We start from the raw sequence: 13,501 nt of genomic DNA on the forward strand, positions 1-13,501 counted from the left end.
CAGTGCTGGGGCCAATCACAGCTACACGTGCCCTTTAAATCCTTCTCTGTACGAAAGGGTAAGAGTGTGTTGTCACTGTTGGTTTTGTGAATCAGTGCCTATAATCCCAACTGATTTGTCAAGAGGGGAAAAGTTCTCAAGATTAAGTGCCGGCCAAGTATCCGGGATCAAAATTTTATATGTATTATTGAATAATGTCATAGACCGCTGCGCGTGTGTACGCACATGTGTGTGTATAGGTCCACATGCGAGAAGCGCTCACCTTCCTCTGAGCGGATTAACCTAACACTAAATCCCAAGAGAGCAACAGGCCAGACAGGCCACACAGAACAGCTTCATTGACCATAGGCACCAGTGAGAGGCCAAGTGTGAAAGCATTCTTATGAACGCTAAATGAACTGCAACCACTTTAAAACATAATAACTAATTAGTCATAGAGAAATGATGAGCTAAATTCATATACACAACACTACAGTGTGGGACTCAAATGCACTCTCTATGTGAAATGTACATTAAAATATATGCTAGACGTCTCAAAGTAAATAGTACTATTAAAGATTTATAGTAAAAGTATATCTTTATTTATAAAAGGCAAATAGTTCAAAAAAAAGTAAAGCAGAAATTTTCAATTAAAAAGGAGAAACAATAAACATTCATAAATATTTGAAACTTAATTTACAATATAATTGTTGCAACTACTTTATTAAACTTTTTAATGGCTTAGTTAAAGATATCTTGTCTGTAGCGCTCTATAAAGTACTCTGTGGCAGCTGTGCATTTCCTTCCCTCGCTTCTTCTTCTAATTCCTCCTAATGATTTTATGATAATTGATAAAGAAAGTGACTTTTTCACTTGCTTGAACTGCACCAATGAAAGGTGCTGGACGTGATTGTTATATTAATTATCAGCAACAGGTTTAATTAAAAAACAAAACAAAAACAATGCAAATAAAATAACAGAAAATATAAGCCAAACTAAAACGGCGGATATGTGTTTAACAAAATCTCATTCTGCTGAGTTTTGATCTAACATTGAATCCTTCAAATATAAGTGTATACATATTTTTTGTTTCAAATTTTCACTACAACTATGATGAGTCAAAATACAGATTGTGGGCGACAGTAAAATCCTAACGGTCAGTGTATTCAATAATAAGTTATAATAATTAAGGCATATTTGCAACTGTAGCTAAGATCCACACATCTACAGTGGTAACAAAGTAGTTTTTTCTAAGTTTCTTTAGTGAAAATCTAGTTGAATTTTCTTAAGACTTTTCTGCCAGTTCTAAACAATGCTAAATCATCATTAACATCTTGGTGCGTTTTTAGTTTAGAGCTGTTTAGTGCACTTTTCATATCTCAAAGCACAGGATTGGGATAAAGCCTCAGCCTGTCAGTGTTGTGCGCGCCTCATGTAGACACGAAAAAGCCACACAAGGTCGACTCACCACAATAACACTAGGTAAGACACGAGGCAGACCTTGACTCTCCTAAAAGCCCATAAAGAGCTATTTGATGTTAGCGTGTAATTATATGACATAGCTGTCACGGGCGTAAGTCGATCGGGGTCACAACAAATCAATAGGCGCACTTACTGTACTTTGGAGAGGAAGCGCTGCTCGCGAGAATGAACCGTTAAGTTTGTCCGTGGACGAAACACACGTCGCTGCGAAGTGTTGCTAAGAGAAAAAAGTGCGTGCCAAGTGAGTGCTACTTACTTCACGGGAAGAAGAAGCCTGAAGTGGTGAAGGTAAAAACGAGCAGTCCGCCCCGCAGTTCGGTCCGGAATGACAGGAACCAAAGAAGCCGCTGGTTGAAGGGCAGGGAGGACTTCTGGCAGAGACGCACTTAAAATCCAGAAGCGCGCAACTTATTGAACAAAAACAAGCTTGGCGAGGGGGGAAAAAAAAAAAAAGTAAGCTACGCTGTGAGCTAGTTTGTCTGTGTGAAAAGTCTGTGTCTCTCTCGCTGTGTCGCCGTGTGCCTCTCTCTCTCTCTCCTTCTCAGCGCTGAGGTGTGGATGTAGTGTGGACTGGCCGCCGGTGAGCGCTGCGCAGGGATTCGCTGCGTGCTCCGCTGGAGGTGGTGCTCTGCTAAACTGCCGGACGTCTTGAGCTCGCGGTGCTGTTTGTCGAAGAGGCTACTGTTCTCTGTTCCGCTGCGCAGTCCGGATTCCTGACCCTCACTGCATGCCTGAGCCCCTCTCGTCTCTTCCCCCGTGAGAGCAGAAGTAATCGATTTTTTCTTACTTTTTTTTTTTTTTTTGGCTCTTGTAAAAAGGGGGCGGGCAAACATTTCCCCAACTTAATGAAAGAGGCTCAGCTTCTAATGCGTTTATTATCGCTCCAGCCCCGGGTACTAGTGGGCATGCAATGTGGTGCTCTCATGGATCTATAATCTGTGTTGTCTAATAACTCGTGCCGCAATTTTAAACTTTACCTTTACGCACAAGTCATTGAAAGATTTTTTTTAAAAAGACCAATAAAAGTGTTTCTTCCTGTCTTGACTTCTGAGTTTTAATATTTTCATATTAAGCATGTATAATAAATGTATTGTATGGCATCATAAAAATGTGTTTATCGTGAATGCATAAACTTATTAAAGTCACTTCCAAAGCTGTCAATTCCTTCCCAACACAATGCACACTCTTGCACTGATTTCTCGCTTGTCTTTCTTGTCCCTTCACAGGACCAGCACTACTATCTTCCATTCCCATTGTCTCCAACCTCCTGCTGCATGCCGCCAATCACTCACTCTTCAGGACTCGACTGTCTCCAGATACAGATAAGCGCTGCCTATGCACAGATAGAAAGACACCACGCATGGGGGGGGGGAGAATTACCAGGGCTTTATCCATCCGAACCAAATGATTTTCAAAACACCCACTTGACTCTGACTGTGACAAGAACAATTAGAGCTGCAAGTTTGCCACTTCAGATAAGACCCCAGACATCTTAATATTTGGAGATGGATTCCAGATACGGCTCTTAATATGCCTCTTCTATTATCGACTGGTATTGTATGGATGCTGTATCAGTGGGGGATTTCAGTAGATAGTGGCGGAGAATACAATCACGCAAAAAACAATAGCGATGATGGAAAAGTTGTGCGCTGTAGCGCTAGATCTTAGTAATAGAGTTGTTTATTATTCAGTGATAGACCTTTTAAACCACACAGCAAGACGGTTTGGAGTGCGATCCCGGGACCAGGTGACACCCGCATGTCTTTGCAGAGTTTGCATGTTCTCCCTGTGCCTGCGTAGGTTTCGCTTAGCACTTAAAACTTTTACAATAGGGTCTCCCCTGAGGCCAGGGTTCATATTTTGAAACCTCACTGAGATTTTCCTGTTTAGATCATTTTAAAAAAAGCATTGAATCCAATAGGTCTGCACGACATATCGCCATATTGTCATTATCACAATAGTAGGAGATGTCCATTTTGCAAGAAGCCACAATATATCAGGAAAGCACTGAAATTTACATATTCTTTTGCTGCCTAAAACAAAAACTTGACTTTTTCTGATGTATGTCAACAGTATACATCTGGTTTTGGCACAATTTGATGAAAAAGCAAACACATTTATTACAATGTTAGCTTCAATTTAATGAACTTATTCTGTTGAGGAGGCTAATATTCCAATAATATAATCTCTCAATATTCAAGACCGTTATCATTTTGTTGTTTTCTTTCTCATCGTATCCAACAAACAACATTTGAATATTGGTATAACGCGCCGCGATTTTTATAGCTCATTGCGATATTGACAAGGTGCTGCTTTTCTCAAACTGTACCCCTCGCCTCCCCTTATTGATACTGCTAATAAATTTAAGTTGATGAATAAATCAAGCTGGCTAATCTTCTTGACGGATGCACATTTCAGACTTGTAACCCTAGTCGCTGGTGTCCGGTGTCTCGGGATACCACCTTCACATCACCTGAGCTTTTAATCTTTAATAGCATTTCCTCTGGCCCCTCTGATCTCTATAATAATCGATAGGAGATGTCGTCTGCTTGACACACAGGCCGCGGGATCAAAACATGGCAAATAAGTATCGCGTCAGATCGCGGCAAAACACGTTCACCTTTTCGTGTGGCTCGGAAAGTGTCATTGGCATTGACAACTGGAGCAGATTTGCACATACCACGTTCAGTCTTTTCCTTCTCCGATCCTGCAGCTTTCTTTATGTTCACGAGTCGCGTGAGAGGTCCGCGCAGTGTTAGCGATGTCTTGAGGTTGTCTTGGTTGGCACCTGCAGGAAGTAACACATAGAATATAAGGGTATGAGGAGAGATGAGTGGAGAACCTGCCAGTGAAATGGTAATTGCTCGGGCATAATGTACATCATGGACTTTTTCATCTTTGTATAAGCGTGTGTTAAACAGCCATAGAAAATGCAAGGGTATAAAAACGGGGGGAGGTGGACTGAATATATTTGAATGGTATAAAATCATTAAATGAGGCAAACACAGCCTCATGCATATTCATATGTAGATGTCTGCCTCTACAGGGATAAACCTATGTTACTCTGAAACTATAAGGCAAAGTTACTCATTTTAATATGTGTGGCTCAATCTTCATCTTTTTAGTTTGGCAATAGGTTGAGTCTTTTGCATTGACAACTGTATAACAAGAAAATAAAACTCGTATTGGGAACAGCAATAACACATTTGCAGTTCATAACAATTGATTTCAAACCTGTTATTCTTGTGTGGATCAGAAAGCCAAAAGTACAGCTTTTTGTACCTGTTTATGTTATAATACATCTGATGCAGACTAAAAAAACAGAGGTGTCCATTCATACTGAGGTCGTTGTTACCACTGGTGCGTGAAATGAATTTGCTATCGATGTTATAGATTGTATTTTGGGGTCTTGTCTTTTAAATAACATCAAATGAATGAATAGATTATATTCTCTTGAGAGGATTTAAGTGATATTTTGTGATAAACAAAATATTAATGCTCCAATTCAACAGATTGTTTGGTCCACAGATCATGCTCAACCCCTCATCATCGTCCCCTCACAGCATGTGTCACACAACAGAGCCATGTTTTTTAAATCAAGACAGTGCCGTTCTCCTCTGCTGTAACTAATAAACACAAGCTAATTTCTTTGGCAAATAGGGCCGTGTGCAATCTGTCATCAATCATGTGGAAAAACAGTCTGCCTGTCACGGCAGATGATGTTGTCAAGCCCTGCACTACTACACTTGAGAATTGGCCAACAATTATAGCAGCATGTTACTTGATTCCTTCAGTTTCCTTGTTTTAGTCTAGTTTCTCCATTGATTTAATAAAGGATTTGTAGATGTGACAACGGATTGATGTTACATGATGTGATTACCAAAGTCTTCACAGGGGGCAGTGTCAGGGCCACGGGCCAATTAGAGTCACACACTCAGCTGGAGGTCTATAGGTCTTTGTTCTAACCGGGGGATGCTAACCGAGACATGATGATGGGAAAATTAAACATCTTTATATGACATGCACATAATGTGTTAACAATATTTGAAAACTGCACGTAATTAATTTTTTATGTTGGTGAGGGTTACCTTTAGTATAAACTCTGTACGTTAACATAGAATAAAGCATAAAAAAGAATAAAAACAGACGATTTCTTCATAAAGTGTATACTTATAACTCAGCCAAAGAGTATAATGAAATGTGTTTATTTTTATAATGAAATTGTATTTTACATTAACAGAAGGGCTGCACATTTTCTGACAGATATTGCGATTGCAAGTGGATTTTTTTTTCTCCATTCCATTTACTGTCCACATTTTAAACATGTTCAGGAGGCAGGAGCACTAACATTTGATAGGAGACTGAAATATGAACTGCTGTGCTGTTTGTTGAGGTCCAAACAACACAGTTGGAAGGTTTAAAACATAGTAAGAAAAGATACGGCTGCAAAGTAAATCATTTCAGCCTCTGTAATTTGAGAATTGCGAACGTTCATATTTCAATTTTTATGCGTGATCTGACATGATGATGACACGGTCGACTTAAAGTCTCATTGCCGTTATCTAACTCTGCTTGCACTTTACTGGAGAGAAGCAAGACATTTTCCAGCAGAGTGGCATTTGGTCCTCACATAAGTCTTCCAATGAGTTATATTACTCACGATTAGAGCTCTTTATTAATAAGGCTCCTAATGAAACTCAGAGGGCAATATCATGTGTAATTACAGTTACATGAATTGTTTCAGTGTACAGTATAATTAGGGGAGCAAAGGTGGGAAATCACTTTTAATTAACTCCTAACTACTTGCAAAATGTAAAAAAACAAAGAATTTTCTGAATTTCTCTTGAGATATTTATTTGTGCATATAAATGAGATTTCCGAACACATATGCGCCTGTATCTCCAAGGTTAAGTTGCCTTTTATAGTCTATTGCGGTAGGTATTGCATGTTCTCCGACTGTAAAGTTGGATTGTATCATCCATTTGATACTTGTTGTATGTGCCCTTTCTCGTGTATAGTTTACCTAATCCTGTTGTCAAAATGTTGCTCAAACTTTAATAACCCCTCTCTCGTGTCAGGAAGAGCGTGCTGGTGATTTGCATGTGTTGTGTTTAACCAACAGGCTTCTGTCATACACCTTTACTGCATAATTCATGAGGCACACGCCGAACAACAAGCTGAGTCTTTGTGCTGCCTGACGCTCCCGTTACATCACAGGGAGCAGCGCTCTGGTCCTGACTGCACAGAGGAGAACACAGTGTCTGCCTCTGTGCCATCACACCTGTTGAACTTCATTGTGCTTCACCATTAGAGTTTGACGCGCAAAGGGTGAGGAGTTTACTGCAGGTGGGCTGACGGGCTGCATGCATAGCACGAACTGCTGCTACGATTATTGCTTTGTTTGTTTACTGTATTATTTATTAGCGATTTAAGGGAAGTTACCAGCCACAAATAATTTAAGTCCATAAATATTTGAAACCATCAATATATGCAGCTCTAATATTATCAAGTATATAACTTTTTATTTATTCTTTCCCTCCAAGATACACAATATGCCTTAAACCAATAGCTGGTTGTTGACTTTGTCGACTAAATGGCTCCTATAGCTCTAATAATTTACTTTAGACTAAAATGAAATGTGTTTTGTTTGTAAATTGGGCAATATGAATGTTCCTGTTAATTGCTAATAACTTTATTGTTTGCAAATGCTGTATAGACATTTAAGGTTCTTCTTGCCTGCAGTGCAGTGTAGTTGAATGTGCTGCCTGTAGGGGAGCTCTGCATTCTTCACACTTAACCTGCACTTACACAGCCAGCGGTCTGTCATTTCAGCCATAATGAAAAAATGTATGTGTATATATGAGTATACGTAGCTGACTTTCTGATCTTATGTGTACCATATTTTATTCGACCTCTCATGGATCTCATTCATTTTAATATTGTATTTGTTAAATGTCATAATTTCAAATGAGGGATTAGAGACTTGACATATATAAACTGAAAGAAAAGAAAGACACAGGTAGCATTGTAAAGTCTAAAATCAAGTTAAATACTTCACTTGTTTATATTGGCAAGGCATTGTAAATAAATACATTACACTATTTTGCAGAATTAGGTAGTGAGTATACTGTACCACGCTTGTCCTTACACATTTGAATTATTTAAAAAGTTGATTTATAATCTCAATCTTATTTTCTTATCCCATTATATTCAGCAGCCAGTCCTTCAGACGACTAAAGATCACTTAGGCTGGCCATGCAAAATCTCCCACATTCCCAACAAGCTGCTGATGGCATCTTATTGTGAAGACTTGAAGAGTGGTGAGGCCTATAGTGACTACAGGCCTCTATTACAGCACTGTGCGATTAGATGAGCGGCGCAGTCTAAAGCTTTGTGCCTTTAGGATAACCCCGACTCATTCTTATTCAGACATGATCAGAGGGGAGGCAGGCAACAGAGATTAGCTGCAGATCAAAGAGATGCCTCGCGCCATCGTTCTGTTTTGTCGGTTTTAGGCAGACCAAGTAGGCGATGGGTAGTGGCGGCACAGCGCCATAGTGCGTACAGGCCTCAACAGTGCTTAAGGGGGAAGATGGAAAGAGATTTACACATACAAGCTTAGGCTGCGGCAAGAGAAATGCCAACGCTGAATAATGAAGACAGGAGATCCGAATGAAAGGCAAGAATTTGCCAGAAGTGGAAACATTAAAATCTATAATACTGTTCTAAATATTGTTTTTCAAGTAGATGTTTATCAAAAATATATATATACTAAATACAATTGAAGATGTACTAAAGCTATGAATGGATAAAATGCATTTTATCTATTGATTGATTTCTTTATCAAGAATTTGTTGACGTTTGACGTAGTTTTGCACTAGATTTTATATAAACCATACATCTTTTCCCAGTAAAATAAAAAACACAGATCCTTGTCTTAAACACATAGACTTTTTTATCATAAAAATCTGTTACCAAATTATATGCTTATTTGGACATAACTCTCAATAACCATTTTTATTATCCTTTCGTATAGAAAAACTATTAAATATTAGGGTTTCTTTTGATCGATAAAGCTCATGACGGCGAGTAATCAATTAACCATGAACACCTTTTGCTAATACATTTCCAACTACCACAGTTTATCAATTATCAAGGAATGTCCTTCATTAAACATCCTTTTCAAGAAAGAAAGTGATGTCTTTTACTTATAGTAAAACAAATTTACTGGTACCATGCTGCGGCATCATCTGCATACCCCCACTTCTCCATGCTTCAAACAAAACTTCTAATAGGTTTATCATAAAAGGTGCACTTTTCTTGAGTAGTGGCAGTACCAACAATGGACACCATGGAAACCAAGTAATGGTGCAACAATTATCATTTTACAGTAACCAACAAACACCAGTCAGTTTAAGACAATGGTGGGCAAACTTATTCCTGGAGGGACTTGTCTGGAACTTTCATCTTGCAAAACACCCAAGCCGTCACACAGCCGACATCTCTACTACCACCACTAACATTGCTGCATTTGCTAGGGTGAACAGCACCACTTTTTAAAGAAAGACCGAGTGTAACTACTGCTATCGTTTTGTTTCTTTATGTAGAATAGTCGATTACAATCTATTTAGTTACACTTCTTTGTCACATATTACAAACGTTGACTCCGACCCCCAGACGAGTCCAAAAAAACAAATGGCTCAAATGTTTTTCCCATTCCTGCTTTAAGCTCTATGTATTCACACATGTATTCATTTACGTCACACCCAAGACAGTCTAGAACACTTTAAAGATTTCAATAAAGACTACATAGACTTTCAGAAATAAGATAAAGGCAATGTCTAACCCAAAACATATCCTTTTTGTTTCCTATTAAGTAAAATGGACAAGATAAGGGGACGGATTGAATTAGAGCTGAGTGACTCTATCAAGAAAGCTGTTTTTATGAAATAGTATGTCCTCGCTTCCTTTCAAGAAATAAATTAATTCCAAACCAAGAGCATTTTAAGATCATTCTTTATCTTACAGGAATTGCAGATTGGGCAATGAATTGTACGTAGCAATTCCCCCCACAGTGGTATTAAACTGATACAAGGAATGAAGAGGGAAAGGAGAAACTACACAATATACCATGTCATTTGGGCAACTGAGATCATTTGTCAAGCTTCGTCGAAACAAAATGTTGGCCTAATTGTAAACACAAGCTTCTGAGTGGTAACAGCTGGGACCCGACTCCTCCTGTCGGACGCACTGAGTAAGTCCAATAATGTTGACAAGCCCAAGGAAAACTCAAATTAAACAGCACTTAAATGTAAATGTTGGCCCCCGCAGTTGTTGTGTGGTTATTTCTGGGTAGCAATAGTTCAAAACATGTAGAAATGTATCAAAATGTTGAATAAATATCTTAGTTCAGCCTTTTAATACTCTTTTGGAGTCGCCAGATCAAATATACGAGAGTGTGCAGTAATGTACATATGTTTTATAATTTAGTTTTAGGATGATGTGTTTAATCTTGAGAAAAAACGGCATGCATAACAAAATTTAAATTGCATCAAAACTTACCCGTGCCGTTTCAATACTTCGCCAGGAAGTTCAGACTCACAGCACCAGCTGAGGCCCAACTCTTAGAAATAAAAAAAGAAAGAAAAGTAAAAAAGAGACAAATAAATGTCCTGCATTTACTAAAGCCAGACCAGCTGGCTTTGAATAGAAAGACCCCGTTTTGGGTTGAGTGTGTTTGTCCCCGATCGCTATCTGAAATTAAACCAGGTCTGGTCCAGTCCAGCACCGCGCCCACCCCACTGTCCCAGCCCGGTCCACCTGCTCCAGTCACTCGAGTAAAAATAGCCTCCTGGGGATCAGTGATCACCGTACACACACATACACACCAGTACACAGCTCAGACCTTTGTCAGCAGTGCCCTGGATTATTGCCCCCACAAGAATGCTGCCATCTTCTCAGCGCCCAAAACTCACAGACTAGTTTATCATGTACACTGTTCATAAAACTACATACTACTTTATTATGCACTGATTTAATGTAATGGGTGGTTCCGATTAATACATGCAGTTTCAGCATTTCCTCAAATGGAAAACTGGAGTGTAAATGAGTCAGACTCTTTAGACACATTTTACAGATGATAAGTGTAAGGAGGCTTATTATTTCTTTAACCTGCTGACTTTAGTGTACGGCACAACACATATACAGCACACACCCTATTCATAACTACGCTAAGATGATAATCAAGAATAAATAACTCAAAAGAACATTTTAATTTGTATATTTAAGATAATTTCAGTATTTAGTATTGCTCACAGTTGTTAAATCTTTACACTCTGATGTTAATCTTTCAGGTGTTTCTTGTACACCCTGACCCTTTTTTTGTTGTTGCTGGATAATGTGTGATTGATATATCATATTAACAAGTCTAATGTGATTTGTTAACATGATTTTTTATTTGTATAGGTTCAAAAAATCTCTTTTTACCTATACAAGAGTGGCATGGGTGGTGTCACTGGCGCAGTTGGGATTGTATCATGATTGGAAGGTCGAGGGTTCGAATCCCAGCTCCTGAAGGTGCCCACTGTTGTTGTGTCCTTAAGCAAGACACTTCACCCACTTTTCTTCCAGTGACCGCATACATTGGTGTATGAATGAGAGAGTGAAGGGGTGACTGGTTCCTTGGTGTAAAGCGCTTTGGGCCTAATGAAAGTAGAAAAGTGCTATATAAGTTGAGACCATTTACCATGGGTGAAAAAACAGCATTCTCCTCTAGTTATTGCCAAATAAACACTGTAAATTACAGCTTGTGCATAGATCCTTCAAGAGTCAAACTTTTGATCACATTATGGAAAGGTGAGTAGATTTTCCCAGAATGCATCTGAGAGATAAAATTCAATGGCATTCCCTGGACATTGTGTTCGCACTTGTCTGACAGTGAAATGTCATTTCTATTGATTTGTCTGTATTGTTTTCACGGTGTGGGGCAGAGATAATTAAATATTTTGGGAAAAGCCTCTTCTATTTGCACCACCAATGTGGTGAGGATGAGTGATGTCATAAACAGGAATTTTCTTGTTTCCTGATGAGGGTGGACAGATACTGGCAGAGGGGTAATGGAATTATGAGAGGGGTCAATATATGATCTTTGTTCTCATAGCCAAATACGCAAACCTTTGTTATATTTCTTATCCTGCACAATGACAATATCTTATTGACAGCTACAGCATAACATGGCAGAAAAATAGCACTAATTAAAACCACTATTCATAACATGGTTGAAAAGTGTTTAAAAGGATTTGATCCTCTGCCAGACTTCCCAATCCACGCACACCTCCTCTAACTGTTCTGGGGGGACCCCAAGGCAACACCAGGCCAGCTCAGAGACATGGTCCCTCCGGCGTGTCCTGGGTCTTCCACGAGGCCTCCTCCCGACAAGCCTGGAACACCTCCCGAGGGAGGCAACCAGGAGGCATCCGAAACAGACGTTCGAGCCACCTCAGCTGGCTCCTCTCAACGTGAAGGAGCAGAGGCTCTACTCCGAGCTCCTCCCGGATGACTGAGCTCCTCACCCTATCTTTAAGGGTTTCGGATGCCTGTATCTGCGATCTTGTTCTTTCAGTCAGCTCCCAGATCTCATGACCAAAGGTGAGGGTAGGAATGTAACTCGATCGGTAAATCTAGAGCTTTTCTCCCCGACTCAGCTCTCTAGGGCTCTTCACCACAACAGTTCGATACAGCGACGGCATCACTGACAACGCTGCATTGATCCATCTGTCAATCTCATGCTCCATCCATCCCTCACTTGTGAACAAGACCCTGAGCCTACTTGAACTCCTCCACTTGAGGCAAGGACTCTCCACCAACCTGGAGAGAAGAAGCCACCTTTTTCCGGTGGAGAACCATGTCCTCGGATTTAGAGGTGCTGATCCTCATCCCAACTCACACTCGGCTGCAAACTGCCCCAGAGCATTCTGAATTTCCTGATTTGATGAAGCCAACAGAACAACTTCATCAGCAAACATCAGAGATGAGATCCTGAGGTTCCCAAACCGGACAAATTCTGTCCACAAAGGTCATGAACAGAACCGGTGACAAAGGGCAGCCTTGGCGGAGACCAACACGCACTGGGAACAGGTCTGACTTAATGCCGGCAATGCGAACCAAGCTCCTGCTGCAGTCATACAGGACAGCCCTGAGCAGAGGGCCCTGGACCCCATACTCCCGGAGCACCCCCCACAAGGCACCACGAGGGACATGGTGGAACGCTTTCCCCACATCCACAAAGCACATGTGGACACGTGCCGCGACCGATACAAAAACCTGCTCCTGAATCTGAGATTCAACTATTGGCCAGATTCTCCTCCCAATACGACATGGGAGTAGACCTTAGGGGGCTGAAGATTGTGAGCCCCCTGTACTTGGAGCACACACTCCGGTCTCCCTTCTTAAAGAGAGGGACCACCCCAGTCTGTAAATTCAGAGGCACTGTCTCCAACCGCTATGCAATGTTGCAGAGGCGCGTCAGCCAAGACAGTCCCACAATATCCAGAGATTTAAGAAGACATTTGGGAAAAGCATCCAGCTATGCATGGTGACATTGCTTTCGATGGGCTGGAACATTTAAATATTTGCCTTACCTAAAATTCTAGTGCTTTTTTCACACAAAGGTCCTCTGTGTGAATTTTGCCTCTCAGAATGGAGGGGGGAACTTCATTCACATGCACAATCACCAGCGAGCGCATACCTCTCTGCCCCACAGCTCCACACCGCCACTGTTTTTCAACGGGTACGACTGTTGATTTAAGACCACTACTCAAGTATACCTTTAACCTTTATTTTTTATCAAGAGTAGCTCCAATGAAGAACGATGTGAAGTGCTGACTTTTAATCAGATAGGCTTGACAAATACCAGCAGAGGCCTTAACCAAATACTCTCAAACAGTGGATTAGCAAGGGTTGAGTAAACAGGCTCTCTCTGCTGATGAGTTGTGTTGGTTTTATTGGAAGCCCTTGGAGATTCAATCTGATAAAATTACCA

At 40.4% G+C, this 13,501-nt stretch overlaps 1 protein-coding gene across 4 annotated transcripts in view; it reads right to left on the minus strand.

The window, feature by feature from the left end:
- mef2cb (myocyte enhancer factor 2cb) overlaps positions 1 to 4,249 on the minus strand; it is a 52,673-nt gene extending 48,424 nt beyond the window's left edge. The window contains exon 1 of one of the 4 annotated variants that reach the window (XM_079556600.1): positions 4,142 to 4,249. The gene's annotated coding sequence lies outside the window, so the exon portion shown is untranslated. Of the gene's footprint in view, positions 1 to 1,594; positions 2,251 to 4,141 lie in introns of those variants that run through there. The other 3 variants (XM_079556601.1, XM_079556598.1, XM_079556599.1) reach the window with 3 other exon arrangements.
- Positions 4,250 to 13,501: the final 9,252 nt, after the last annotated feature.

The sequence above is a fragment of the Gobius niger genome (genome assembly GCF_951799975.1).
Source record: "Gobius niger genome assembly, chromosome: 1".
NCBI classification, from domain to species: domain Eukaryota; kingdom Metazoa; phylum Chordata; class Actinopteri; order Gobiiformes; family Gobiidae; genus Gobius; species Gobius niger.